Below are 13,845 nucleotides of genomic sequence, written 5' to 3' on the forward strand. Positions count from 1 at the left end.
GCCAAATTCTACAAAACCAATGAAAAAAACAAAAATAAGATCAAGTGTGGAAGTGGGTTGGAGTGGAAAGAAAGGCAGCAAGAGCCAGAGAAAGACACGGAAAAGGGTAAGAAATAGTATAAAAAGGACGGAAAGAGAAAGAATTAGTTGTGGATATATAAAAATAACTTCTCTTAATATTTTGGTGTAACAGTGTGTGTGGAGCCAGATATGTTTAAAAGATATACATTTTAAATGCGACATCAAATCTATATCAAAAATAATGCTGCATTAAGTTTAAACTTCAAGCAGAACCATAGAATCCCTATAGTGGAAGGTGGCCATTCGGTCCATCAAGTCCACAAAGACCCTCCAAAGAACATCCCACCCAGACCTAGCCCTCTATCAATGGCTGATCCACCTAGCCTGCACATTCCTGAGTGGGTTAAGACTACAATGGGCAAAGGCTAAACAAGTTGGGACTCTACTCACCGCAGTTTAGAAGAATGAGAGGTGATTTAATTAAATGGTGGAAACCTGTTGCTGTACAATATTTACAGTCTCCATTTCACTTCAATGTGCTTGAAATTCTCTTCAACATGCAACTACAGGCACAGCAGGAGAGCAACAATGAGTTTGGGGTTTTGCCCTTCTCTAAGACTCACTTCTATAATCAGCAATTGGCACTTCATGAACAAGGTTGCCAACCCTTCAGGACTGCTCCAAAGTCTCAAGGAATTTCTGTCACAATTCAGAAAAATAATTTCACAAGGACCTTAAACAAATACATCGGAGATGGCGAAAAAGATGCTTTATTAGGGGCATGTTGTTGTTTGAAGGTAGGGGATCATGTGATGGGAGCTCCAAAAAAAGGCTGCCAACTCTATTTGGATGCAAAGGCTCAGGTTCCAGTCAGTTAGGCAACACAATGAGGCCTTTCAATTCTAGGACAATGCCAAGGTCTGTCTTAGTACAAATTACAGACCCAGAAGGACTTTACTCATGCACTACTCATGCTGCATTAAACTGTAAAAGCATTTAAGATGTGAAAGTTGCCACCCAAACTAAAAATAGCAAAAACAACTTAAATTTGAAATGGGTGCATTGAGTCGCACTATTGTGGGCAAAAGTGCAAATCTGCTGAACTTGTGCACTTAAGTCACCCAGAAGGATCACATAAACCATATCATACACATTAACACACACACAAATCATTTATAAACGGCATCAGAAACTTGAAGGATAAAGTCAAGCAAAACATCCAACTTGGAAGGTTCATTAACTGGTACCAAAAAGAAATTACATTATGTTACTGTTTAGGATGTTACCACTTCGTCGTCACCACCTCTTCTCCGAAACTCTTCCAATCCCCTCCCCCCACACCTGCCGACGCACCTCAAATTTCACAAAACTCATGATTTATCATAAAAATTGACTTTTTTTTTTGGAATCAAACCCATCATTTCTATATCTTCCTGCAATTGTTCATACTTTTTTTAAGAAACAGCTTCCTTTCAGTACAGCCGAAATGATATTTGTGTATCCAAATACAGTGAGTTTCAGAAGGTTTCAACCTAGACAGCTCATTGGACACAGGGACAGATATTTTCAACATTAACCTGTTCAGAGTGGTTACTAGGTAATAGTCCAACAGGTTTATTTCAAATCACAAGCTTTCAGAGTGTTGCCCCTTCATCAGATGAAGTGAGAGAGAGGCACACAGGCACAGAATTTATAGGCAGAGAGATCAACGGGCAGAGAGATCAAAAGATCATACAAACAGTGTGACTGGAGTGTCGACAGGCTGAATAATAGGTCTCTGCAGGTGATCAAGAGTTTCAGATGGTGTGAGTAAAGTGTTAACAGCTGGACAACAAGCGAAGGGACAACCTATAATCCGATTAAATGAGGCAGAGAGATAATTACAAAAAATTTATAATAGGGTGGTGCTGGAGACAAATCAAACGACTGGAATAATATAATAGATACATGAGTCACATATCAAGGGTCTGAGCTAAGTAATAAGTAATCCAAAACTGTACAAACTAATTAAGGTAGAGAGATCATGACAATTCATCAAGGTGATAGTGTCAAAACAGCACAGTAAAGAAGATTTTACAGATACAGAACAATGTGGTGGGGGCACATGTAGTGCAACATGAACCCAAGATTATGGCTGAGGCTGTCTTCATGAGTACAGAAGACAGGTACTTGTACACCCCAGTCCAACACTAGCACCTCCACATCAGAGAGGTTATGGCATATTCTGAATCAGGTGGTATTTGAACCCAGATTTCCTGATTCAGAGGTAGGGCCACTACTACTGCATCACAGGCACTCAATGGATGCAGATATGCATGAAACTGACAGTTAATCCTTCACCCAATCACCACCAAAACCGAACTGCCTGGTCATTATCACACCGCTATTTTCAGGAACTTGCTATGGGAAAACTGGCTTCTGTGATTCCTGCAACATGACAAATGATCACATTTTCAAGAGAAATTAATTGGCCACAAAATCCTTCGAGATGTCTGGTATACGTGAAAAACACTACACAAACTACTGTTTCTTTTAACTGTGGCCACAGCCTATTCCATATATTCATTCTCAGAACATGGTGTCACTAGCAAGGCCAGCAGTTATTGCCCATCCGTAGCTGCTCAGAGGGCTGCTGGGCTTTCTTCTTGATTCACTGTGGCAGTTTGATACTGTGAACAGACAATAATTTTCCTTCCTTGAAAAGGGTAATAGTTAAGTTCACATTTGACAATAATCCAATAATTTATGGTCGCCTTTTTCTTTTAAACTGAAATTATATTGTCAAGCTACCCTAGCAGATCTTGTGCTCCTACGCTCCTTATTATTCGACCACACCTCCAAATTGTTCACCCAGTAACACAACCACTACACACTATCCATGCTCCAACAAAAAAAATTCTAGAAATATACTGAACAGATGGGGCTATTCTACATTTTCCTAAATTGAAACAAATAGTGAGGGACAGACATCCCTTTGTGTTCTAATCTGCATATCATCATGCTCTTATGGAAATATCTTTTTACAAGCACAATGAGAACCATCTTTCTCAGCCATGCCTCAATATTACATCTGTGGATTTGCACTCAGTATTTGGCTGCACAGCCCATTGTGTTGTGTCAACAATCCTTGTCTTATCTTTTGGAAAGCTTTACCACAAAATAGTAAGTAATCCATTACACTCAATTTTGATGTTTCCTTACTGCTCACAAAGAGAATCCATTTTCATAATTTAACTTTTCTTTTAAAAGCCATGCAATTTGTAGCATGCATCGCACAATTCAATTTACACTAAAATAGATTTATTTTGTTATTTTGTTGGCCAGACTAAATTTAATGATTTCTGGTTACCAACCCTCCTTGCAACAGGAATACTTTGTCCTTACCATATCACCACCACTCAGTTTCTAAATGGTCCACACAAACTAATATGTAGAACCACACAGAAAAAAAACATTGCCAACAATGCTTAATGGAGCAGTCTAGATTAAAAGGAAAAACAGATTTGTATAGCACCTTTCACAACTACCAGATGTTTTAACAGTGCATCACAACCAATTATTAATTTTTGAAGTGATCCCAATTATAATGTGGGAAACACAGCAGCCAATTTGTGCGCAGAAAATCTATTGTTAATTGCATGACAAATTTGGCTAGGACATTAGGAGGAACTGTCCTGCTCTGTTTCGAGTAATGTCGTGGGATCTTTCATGCCCAGGTGAGAGCAGTCAAGGCTACAGTTTTATGTCTCATTTAAAAGACCAAGACTGAAACAGAAGAAAAAGCCAACAGGTTCAGAGGCAATTAACATTCTATGCCCAATTTTCCATTATGTGTTTCACTCAACAACTGGTGTTAAAAGGTGACAATCCTTGTCCTAACGACTGTCTAAGGCAAGCTTTCTGAAAAAGTCTTAGGATGTAAAGCACAGAAAGAGGACATTTGACCTAATCATTTCATGCTGCCATTTATGCTCCACTTGAACTGGTCATCTTTCTTCATCTAAATTTATGCTCATAAACTACTGCAGTCTTCTCCTTAAATGTACCTATTGTGATAAATGTGTATAGCATTATCATTTGGGGATATGGATTTTTAAACTAGACAGTTTTTTTCTGATTCAGTTTTGTGAAGGTAATTTTGTTTTAAAGAAGTCAAAAAATCATTTGGAATACTTACCTAAATACGTAATTTCCAAGAAATCATGTGATTCAATTAAATGCCCAGCAAACTACCTGTTGCATGAATAGATTAAATGTTTATATCACTGAGTTTACGACTTACAGGAAAATATACCAAGTATCACTAGTTTACACTGACTGCAATTCAGAAGAATCAAGCTTTCACCATTGCCAAAGGGCTTTATTTTGTGAAGTCTCCAAGCTGTGAAAATTTACATAGATGTTTTCAAGTTGTTCAGCACTGGTAAGAGCCAGCTAAGTAACAAATTAGAGACAGGATTGACATGTTTCTTGGACTGGTATTTGTAAAAGATATTACAGGAAAATAGGTTGAAACTTTATTTTGCTGTTAGTATTAAGATTTTTGCTAAACTTGTGCAGATCTGAACTGCATCTTGTAGGAAGAATGTGACTGCACTGGAAAGCTTGGAGAGGAGGGTTGCCGGGGCTGTGGCACCTTCGCTATGAAGGGAGGTCAGCCAGGCTTGGGTTGTTTTCTTTAGAGCAAAGAGGGCTGAGGGATGACCTGATTGAGATGTATAAGGTAATGAAAGGCATGGACAGGGTGGATAGGAAGCAGTTGCTCCCCTTAGTTGAAGGGTCAATATCAGTAGGGACATAATTTTAAGGTGAAAGGCAGGTGGTTTAGAGGGAGTTTGAAGAAAAGTTTGTTCACCCAAAAGTTGGTGGAAATCTGGACAGCACTGCTTGCGAAGGCAGCAGAAGTAGGAAACACCACAACCTTTAAAAGGCATGTGGATGAGCACTTGAAATGTTATAATATTCAAGGCTATTGGTAAAGCACTGGGAAGTGAGATAAGTGTAGACAAGTCACCACAGACTCGACAGGCTGTAGGGCCTCTTTGGTGTTGTTTGACTGACTATTTTGTGTAAAATACTTGCATTGTGCTAAACAACACTGGCAACCTCCTGTTAATATTAGTAATCAGCACTGTAAGCAAAAGCAAAACTTAAACTTTTGATCTATCAAGTCAAGTTTCACTGTAGGATCTTACTTGTCCAGTATTACCATCAGCTGAGATCATAGCAAAGCTTTATTTTTTCAACCACTTCCTGTGATATACTGAGTTCCCCATTCTCACCATTCTTTGAGTGGAGTTGTTGCTTCTGAATGGTTGCTTCCTTGGTGACCATCTTACATAAATAGCTTCTAGTCATGGTCCCCCCGTCCCAAAAAGTGGAAGCATTCTCACTATAGCTATGCTATCAAAATTTATCACTTTAAAGCCCACTATCAGGTCACCCTTCTTGTCCTTCTCTTTCTCCCTCCTCCTAAACGGGAACTGCTACCCAAAATGTTCACTCTTTCTCATGTGTATACCCAAACATTTCTGATCCTTATAAACCTTCGCTGGACCTTCTCCAGCGCCTTTGTATCCATTTCATAATCTGGTGACTAGAATTGTATGTGGTGTCTTCTAACCAAGGTTTGATAAAGGTTTAGCACAAATTTTTCTACTTTTCAAAGTTATTCCAACTCACCTTTTTCTGAAAAAAAACAGGAGTTTACTATTTCTGGAATTGGGGAAGGGCAAAAATGGAAATAGGACAAAGTGCATCCAAGATACTTAACTGTTCTCACTGCCTTGCACCTTTACAAGACAAAATTTTATGTAGTCTCTCTGTGTAATAATTAACACCATCTATTAGACACGGATGATGAAAACAAACAAACATTCAAGCATCTGCGGAAGGGTGGAACTCCCATAAGGTCAACGGTTGGCAATATTCATCACAGCATCACCATCATACAGTCTAAATAGGGCACAGCCAGCCTGTTGTAAGCTTTGGCAATTATGCAAGATTAAAACGTGCAGCAAGTAAAACAACAGGTGGCTTTGCTTAGCTGCAGCCCAATACTAAAAATCAAACAAAATAAACTTGCATTTATCTAGTCCCATTGACAACATATCTAAGCCCTTTAATGTATAAAGCAATTGCAAGTGTAGTCACAGCTGTAATGAAAGGAAAACACAGGAACCTAACCATCTTGATGATTTGTTCTTTGGTGATGTTAATGGAAGAATAAATGTAGACCAGGATACAAGGGAGAACTCTGTTGTTCTTGACAAGAGAAGATTTACAAGAATGGTTCTGGAGGTGACAGACTTCATCATGAGTGGGTGAAGTTGGAATAGTTCTCTGTAAGAAAAAAATCAGGAGAAGCAAGAAGAAATTTGATACAGGTGTTCAATGTCACAAGAGGCCCAAACAGAGTAGATAGGAAGAGAGGAATTGTTCCCATTGGCATGAGGGTTGAGAATCAAGGACATAGATTGGGAAAAAGAATCAAAACCATAAATGCAGCAAATCAAACTGGAATACATTCCTTAAAAGGATAGTGCATTTAGGTTCAATCATGACTTTCAAAAAGAGAATCAATAAATAGTTGATGATAAAATCTTTGCAGTGTCACAGGGAAAGTGCAGAGAAGTGCATGGCAGCACAATGGCTCAGTGGTTAGCCCTGCTACCTCAAAGCACCAGGGACCTGAGTATATGGAGTTTGCACGCTCTCCCCATGTCTGCATGAGTTTCTGCTGGGTGCTCCAGTTTCCTCCCACAATCCAAAGATGTGCAGGTTAGGTGGATTGGCAGCAAATTGGACTAGCAGCAAATACGGGGATACAGAGATAGGGGTGGGAGGCTGGGTCAGGGTGGGAGGGTCGGTGCAAGACTTGGTGTGCTGAATGGCCTCTTTCTGCACTGTAAGAATTCTAAGTGGGGCTTGCTGAATTTCTTGTTGGCACGGGAAATGGGCCGAATGGACTTCTCCTGCACTGTAAACATTCTATGATCCTAACAAGTGGCACAAGATCTTTCCACCCACTCTACATGGCAAAAGGGCCTTGGTTTAATGTCCCAGCTGTGTAAATCTGTCCCACACATAATCAATGAACAACTGCAGTAGCCCTCATCTTTTTCATTCATCTATCCCAAACATCAGATGGAATATCTTTGAAAGTCAAAGGGGAGATAGTTGTATTGTTTCTTGTTGGGAGATCTCAAACAATGCAAATGTTGCTTGTTACACAATGAAAACACAGCAAACAAAATATAACAATCAAACTGAAGCCTGGCTAGTTCAGTCGGTAGAGCATGAGACTCTTAATCTCAGGGTCGTGGGATCGGGCCCCATGCTGGGCGTCTTTGTTTCTTTGTAAGTAATTTGGATGTGGGAGTGGAAGGATGGATTAGTAAATTTGCGGATGATACGAAGGTGGGTCGAGTTGTGGATAGTGCGGAGGGCTGTTCTAGGTTACAAAGGGACATTGATAAGATGCAGAGCTGGACTGAGAAGTGGCAAATGGAGTTTAACCCTGAAAAGTGTGAGGTGATTCATTTTGGAAGGAGAAACTTGAAAGCAGAATACAGGGTTAATGGAAAGATTCTTGGCAGTGTGGAGGAGCAGAGGGATCTTGGGGTTCATGTCCACAGTTCCCTGAAAGCTGCCACCCAGGTGGATAGAGTTGTTAAGGAGGCACATGGTGTGTTAGCTTTCAGTAATAGAGGGATTGAGTTCAAGACCCGTGAAGTTATGCTCCAGCTATACAAAAGCCTGGTTCGGCCACATCTGGAGTATTGTGTCCAGTCCTGGTCGCCTCATTACAGGAAAGATGTGGAAGTGTTGGAAAAGGTGCAGAGGAGATTTACCAGGATGTTGCCTGGAATAGAGGGAAGGTCTTACGAGGAGAGGTTGAGAGAGCTAGGGCTTTTCTCTTTAGAACGACGAAGGATGAGAGGTGGCTTGATAGGAGGTGTACAAAATGATCAGAGGTATAGATAGAGTAGACAGCCAGAGACTTTCTCCTAGGGTGGAGGTAGCTATTACAAGGAGGCATAGTTTTAAAGTGAGTTGAGGTAGATATCGGGGAGACGTCAGAGGTAGGTTCTTCACTCAGAGTGGTAGGGGGCGTGGAATGCATTGCCGGAGAGGGTAGTGGAGTCGGCTTCATTCGGGGCATTTAAGTGGCTACTAGATAGACATATGGGTGATAGTATAAGGTAGGGGTGGAGGTTAGTTAGACCTTAGGTTTAGGGTAAAAGTTCAGCACAACATCATGGGCCGAAGGGCCTATACTGTTCTACATTCTAAATGGAACATAACCCCAACATGAACAAAAAATTGCTGCAACTTGGTCTGTACACAAACTGGTCTTCACAGCCTCACAGAAACTTTGTGTTTAGAGAAATAAACATAGTTTTACCATGCAACATTGTTGTTGTGGAAATGCCCTTGCATCAATACAGGTATCCTGTCACAACAAGCAAGATCAACATGACAACACAACCAATGTTTTACAATTATGATCTTGCACTGTTCAACTTCAAATATCAGCCACCCATCTTGGAAAAATGGCAAATGGAACGAAAGCGTGGGGAGATTGAGGAAAGAAAGAGTGAAGGGTGGGAATGGAAGACCAAAAAACCCCTGGTGTTCCAATGGAATCCACCAGAGTCTGCAAGCAGGCTCCTTTCCCACCCTCTGTTTACAGATGTCACAACGCAGACAAAAATAGATTTCAATGTTCAAGGTTAAAGCATCACAATTTCAGATGCTCAAAATTATAAAATCCTTATGGCAATCATTAGTAAAAATAATGAAAACCAAAAGTGAAGAATCCTCTGGGGCTCCACGAATCATTGCTAACCAATACAGTTTCCATAACTACCCTCCAATTCCCTCCCACGCATATAAACAGCTGTATATTCTCCCTAGTGACCATTGTAATTACAATTCACCAATTGTTCTTTTTACTCCCTAAGTGTTTTATTTATAAAGTTATCTTGAATATGCTATTGTGTACCGTCAGATGTTTTGCCCTCATGCATTCCTTCAAGCAACAAGACATTTTCCTACCCTATCAATGACTTGGAATTCCCTGGAAAAACATTGATATAAGACTATAAGATTGTAATATGTAGCAGTTATTTGTGTCCTTTTTAGATCTAAACATTTTAATTCTTATCCTTTCCAGATGTTTCTGGACAGCAACTTTAATGGTTTGTTTTGTTAATATCTTTTGCTCCAGTAATTACTCTCTGGCGCACTTAAATTATTGCATAATTACCTTCCTTTCTCTATGTTATACGGGATTGCCATCAGAAAAGAGGTCTTCAAAGTCCCTTAGGTTCACAGCTACATACATTATACGACAATACAGTGAAGTGCTTGCCTCAGTCCCTTTTTTTATTTTCTGAAAGACGGACTGATTTTTTTCTGAATTCTGCCTCCTCCTCTGGCCCACTTCAAATCACAGCACAGCCATCTATGAGTAAGACATTCCCCACTTCAAGAACACATGGATACTCTACTCTTCAACTCCAGGATGACTTGATCACAGTCCTGGAGGAATTATTGCTGCTGCAACATTTTCCACTCAAGTTCTATCTGCACCAAGCCAACTGGGCTGTCACTGAGCAGCAAGGGAGGCTACTTATCTGAGAAAGCTAGTAGATAGGTTACCCATCTCAATTTTGCACTTTTCCTTACAACAAAGAATTCTCATTTCAATGATCATGTTTCAAGCTCAGTTTTTAAAATTCCTAACGTGCTCATGGCTACATAAATTGCTTCCAGATTCTACTTCAACTTTACAAGAAAAGTCATTGGTATTTTAGTCCTGCCAGGTACGATTACAGAATGGTAACATCAAATCAACTAGTGATCCAGAGATTTGACCAATAATACAGAATTGAACTCAAATCCCAAAAAGACAGTTGAAAAATTTAACCTCAGTTAATTAAATAAATCTGTAGTAAAAAGCTGCCACAAGATTTTCATTAAAAAAATCCAGATTCCCTAACATACTTTAGAAAAGGAAATCTGATCTAGCCTATATGTGACTCCAGACCTATTTCAAATGTGCTTGACTCTCATAAAACAAAGAACTGCAGATACTGTAAATCAGAAACAAAAACAGAAATTGTTGGAAAAATTCAGCAGCTCTGGCAGCATCTGTGGAGAGAAATCAGAGTTAACGTTTCGATTTGACTGACTCTTGCTGGAAATCTGAAACACACAAAAACTCTTTGGAGATGTTGTCAGACCTGCTGAGTTTCTCTGGTAATTTCTGTTTTGTCCTTGACTCCTAAATGCCCTCTGAAATAGCCTAGTAAGCCATTGTCTCCACCTTCTGTCACTTTATCACAGATGGACCATAAATGCTAAACATCCATATCCCACCCATTTTGATATACTTTGCAGTTATTCCATCCTGCCATCAAATGTGAGACTCCCCAAGTTTCTTAATATGACATCTAGCTTGCCACAATTGCGTTCTGTACCTGCATGTCTCTTTCAACTATTTAAGTCGACACTATTTCTTGAAAAACATCTTCTCCCCTCATTAAACAGTGCCAAAAGCTCAACTCACGTTGCTTGTGCAGACGCAAGAAAAATATATGCCTTCTTTTTTGGTAAGTTAATCTTAGTTTTAGATGCCTGCCAACTCTATAAAAATAAAATACCATGGATTCTTCCACTGATGAAATAATTTTAACCCCAAAAGCAAAACAGACCAGCAGTCAACCTAACTTCTCTTGAAAAGCACATCTTAGATCTGTTTCCAAATGCAGCCACTTCTCGCTGCAGTATAAGTATTTTATAATATTAGATTAAACTAAAAATTTTCAAAAGTACAATTTTACTTAGACAAAATTACAATTTGCAGCAATTCAAGATGGCATGTTGTAAGGTATTAATCTGTGTGGATATCAACAGGTCACTCATATGTCAAGCATGTTGATAATATAAATGTGGAGGCAACACACACGTATCTTTGCACAAATCTACCAGAAAACAACAATACAATTTGAGCTTTAGTTCAACAGGAAATTCATTCACAGGTTTAAGCAAGGGATGGAACTAGACACTTCATGTGTGACAGCACCACAGTCCAAATCATTATAAGGCTGCCAACAGTCACTGATTAGTAACTTTTGTCTCTTCCCTCCCCGACTCCTACTCCAATACCAATCCCTCACGCCCAAAATGAAACAATTACAGTATAAAAATAAGAGTCAGTAAACAAAGGTAGTTAGAATAGACTGCTGTTGAGGGAAAGAATCTAAAGATAAACATTAAAATTTTATACAGTAAAGTGATTGTGAGGATAACTGTACTAAGAGGAAATGAAATCATGGGAATTACTTTTCACATATGTTCAGGAAAAAGAAAAAAAAAACAGGAAACCCATATGATCCTAGGAAATGGCTCATCAGGTTGTGCCTACACTTCACAAATTATGTGTCAATTGGCAATTGCAAGTTGGATGCCAAGTTCATATATTTGGCTAGCTGTATTTGCAAATATAGTAGGATGCAAGAGGTTAAAGTACACACTGTCCTTGGCTGAATGTATTCTTGACTGGATTACTTTGGAGGAAGAAGAAAGCAAATTGCGTTTGAAAAACAAAGAATGGAGGTTCATATGGGCAGTTGGTCACTTGACAAATGCATGGAAACAGGATGCATGCTACTCAAATTATGTTAAAAACAGGCTGGTGAGTATTTTTGTTTGTATGGGATGGAAGTAAAAATCACATCTTATCCGCACTATCACTTAGGTCCCAAAACAATAAGCAAATGAGTAATCAGTCAGTTGCCTGTTGGGATTGCCACTGGGCCTTCCAAAGGTAAACCGTGAGCTTACAGTAATGGAGAACAGTATAGCAAAGGGTGACAATAGGTAACACATGAATCACTTGCCAAAAGAATGATGCCCTCAAAGTGTAGATTTTCCAGGAAAACGATGTGAACCTTGTCAAAATTGAGCTGCTGAGAGTGTGTATGAAGAAACCTGAATGACAGTGCAACAATCTCAGAAAATTCCATAGTGGAGAATGCAACAATGCAATTTTATGGCATTTATGGTCAGCCTGGAATGTTAAATAAATCCCACAAGTCAGCATCAGAAAAACACGAAAATTAAATTAACTACACCAAACATTTTAGCCTTTTGTAAAGTTTGCCATGAGATCATTTCAAAGAATCCTGCAAAAATAGTTACACTGTCAGCACGAAGACAATGAACATTTGAAGGCCACAGGAACACAGATTAAAGAGCACAACAATACCCAATTAGATAACTCTGAATAGTTCCCTGTGCTCATCGCTTTGCAAGTGTATCCTGCAGATTTAAACAATGTTCAACAGATTTAACCCAACACAAGCACGATAAGTTAACTATCCTCGATCAGTGCTGTCACATTTTACAATTCTCACCTACCCTGAAGCTAGTTACCAATTTTCTCCTTCCCAAACTGCATGACGAAACAGTAAACAATGTGTGGCCTTGATGAGACCATTCCAAGCAGGTGGATTCACACTTAACTGTAATGTATAGGCTACAGGAAGGGAGGAGGTTAGAACTGGTATTGACTACCTCCAAGCTTATGCAGAGAGTGGGAGGAATGGGACAGAAGGAAAATAATTACCCAAGAATCCTCGTCATTATCCACCTATGGTGGAAAGTGGGAGTTAGATGGTGGGAGGCAACAAGATTTAGCTCAAATGCTCTTCACAATCTATTAGTTTGCATGATCTACGTTCATGTTCGTGAAGGGCAATTTGGGGCAAGTTACAGTAAACCTGTCACCCTAGGATCCTCACCACCATGTGTGTTCAAAATTAAAAGGTATCTAGTTACAATGACTGATCAAATTGTATTATGAACAAGGTTTAATACCCAGTCTTTGTAGATTGTACGTCTCTTGCTTAATTTGGACAATAACAGCTTACAGTACAACTACGACAGTCATACTGAAAATGAAACACATTGGCCTCGTTTGAGTTCAATACAAAAAGTGAGCTCCATCTGGAACCCGGCAAGTTTAAATTACCACTGTTAATCCTTGAAAAAGTCATACTGGTGCAGCAAAGTATGGGGGAAAACTTTACAATTTAACTCAGAGTTGAGATTTAAAAACACTCCTCGCAAAGCAGGGAATACGGTTACAACAATTGTACGAGGTTACAGAGACATTTGTGTCAAATGCACATTTAACGTATTTACATAGCACATTGACAGCAGCAACACATCTAATTAGCAACACGCTTGTTACAATATAAATACTAAAAAGCAGGATAAGATGCCCATTATTTGACTGGGAGACAAATACATTCCAAGAGACACCGTCCCCAATGTCAGCCTGCATCTCTCGATAAAACACAGGGGTATCTGTAGAGAGAAACGGTGGAAGTGACAATAGGTCCACCCCACAGTAATGCAACTGGAGGGACTGAGGGAGAGGGAGTGAAGAAGAAAATCAAAAAAGCAGTTTGAAGGAAACTTAATGTTGTTCCCAGATTCCAGAATGGCCTCTGTTATTGCAGTGGGGTGGGATGCTTGTCCTGAAGTAGAGGCCACTGAACGGGCTGCAGTGCCAATCCGTCACTTGGTCCGCATGACCATCCCCCACCTCTTCTGCACCAACCACCCCTCCTCACATGACACTAAACTTCCCAGACCAACCCCCCTCCCCGGTCCCCATTCCTCTTCCCCCACAACCCCTGACCCGATCCCCACTCCTCCTCCTCTCGCTCCCTGTCCCCATCCTCCTCTCTCTCCCTCTTCCCATTCTCCTCCTCCTCCTCCTCCTCTCGCTCCCTCTCCTCCTCCCGC

The 13,845-nt window shown here is 39.9% G+C and overlaps 1 protein-coding gene and 1 non-coding gene across 2 annotated transcripts in view; one reads left to right on the plus strand and one right to left on the minus strand.

Moving 5' to 3' along the window:
* Positions 1 to 13,845, minus strand: part of cyth3a (cytohesin 3a) — a 77,555-nt gene that overhangs the window by 53,218 nt on the left and 10,492 nt on the right. The gene's annotated exons all lie outside the window — the stretch shown is intronic.
* trnak-cuu lies at positions 7,295 to 7,367 on the plus strand. Its single transcript has one exon. It is a non-coding gene; the product is annotated as a tRNA-Lys (tRNA).

The sequence above is a fragment of the Rhincodon typus genome, chromosome 21 (assembly GCF_021869965.1).
Source record: "Rhincodon typus isolate 14 chromosome 21, sRhiTyp1.1, whole genome shotgun sequence".
Taxonomy (NCBI): Eukaryota; Metazoa; Chordata; class Chondrichthyes; order Orectolobiformes; family Rhincodontidae; genus Rhincodon; species Rhincodon typus.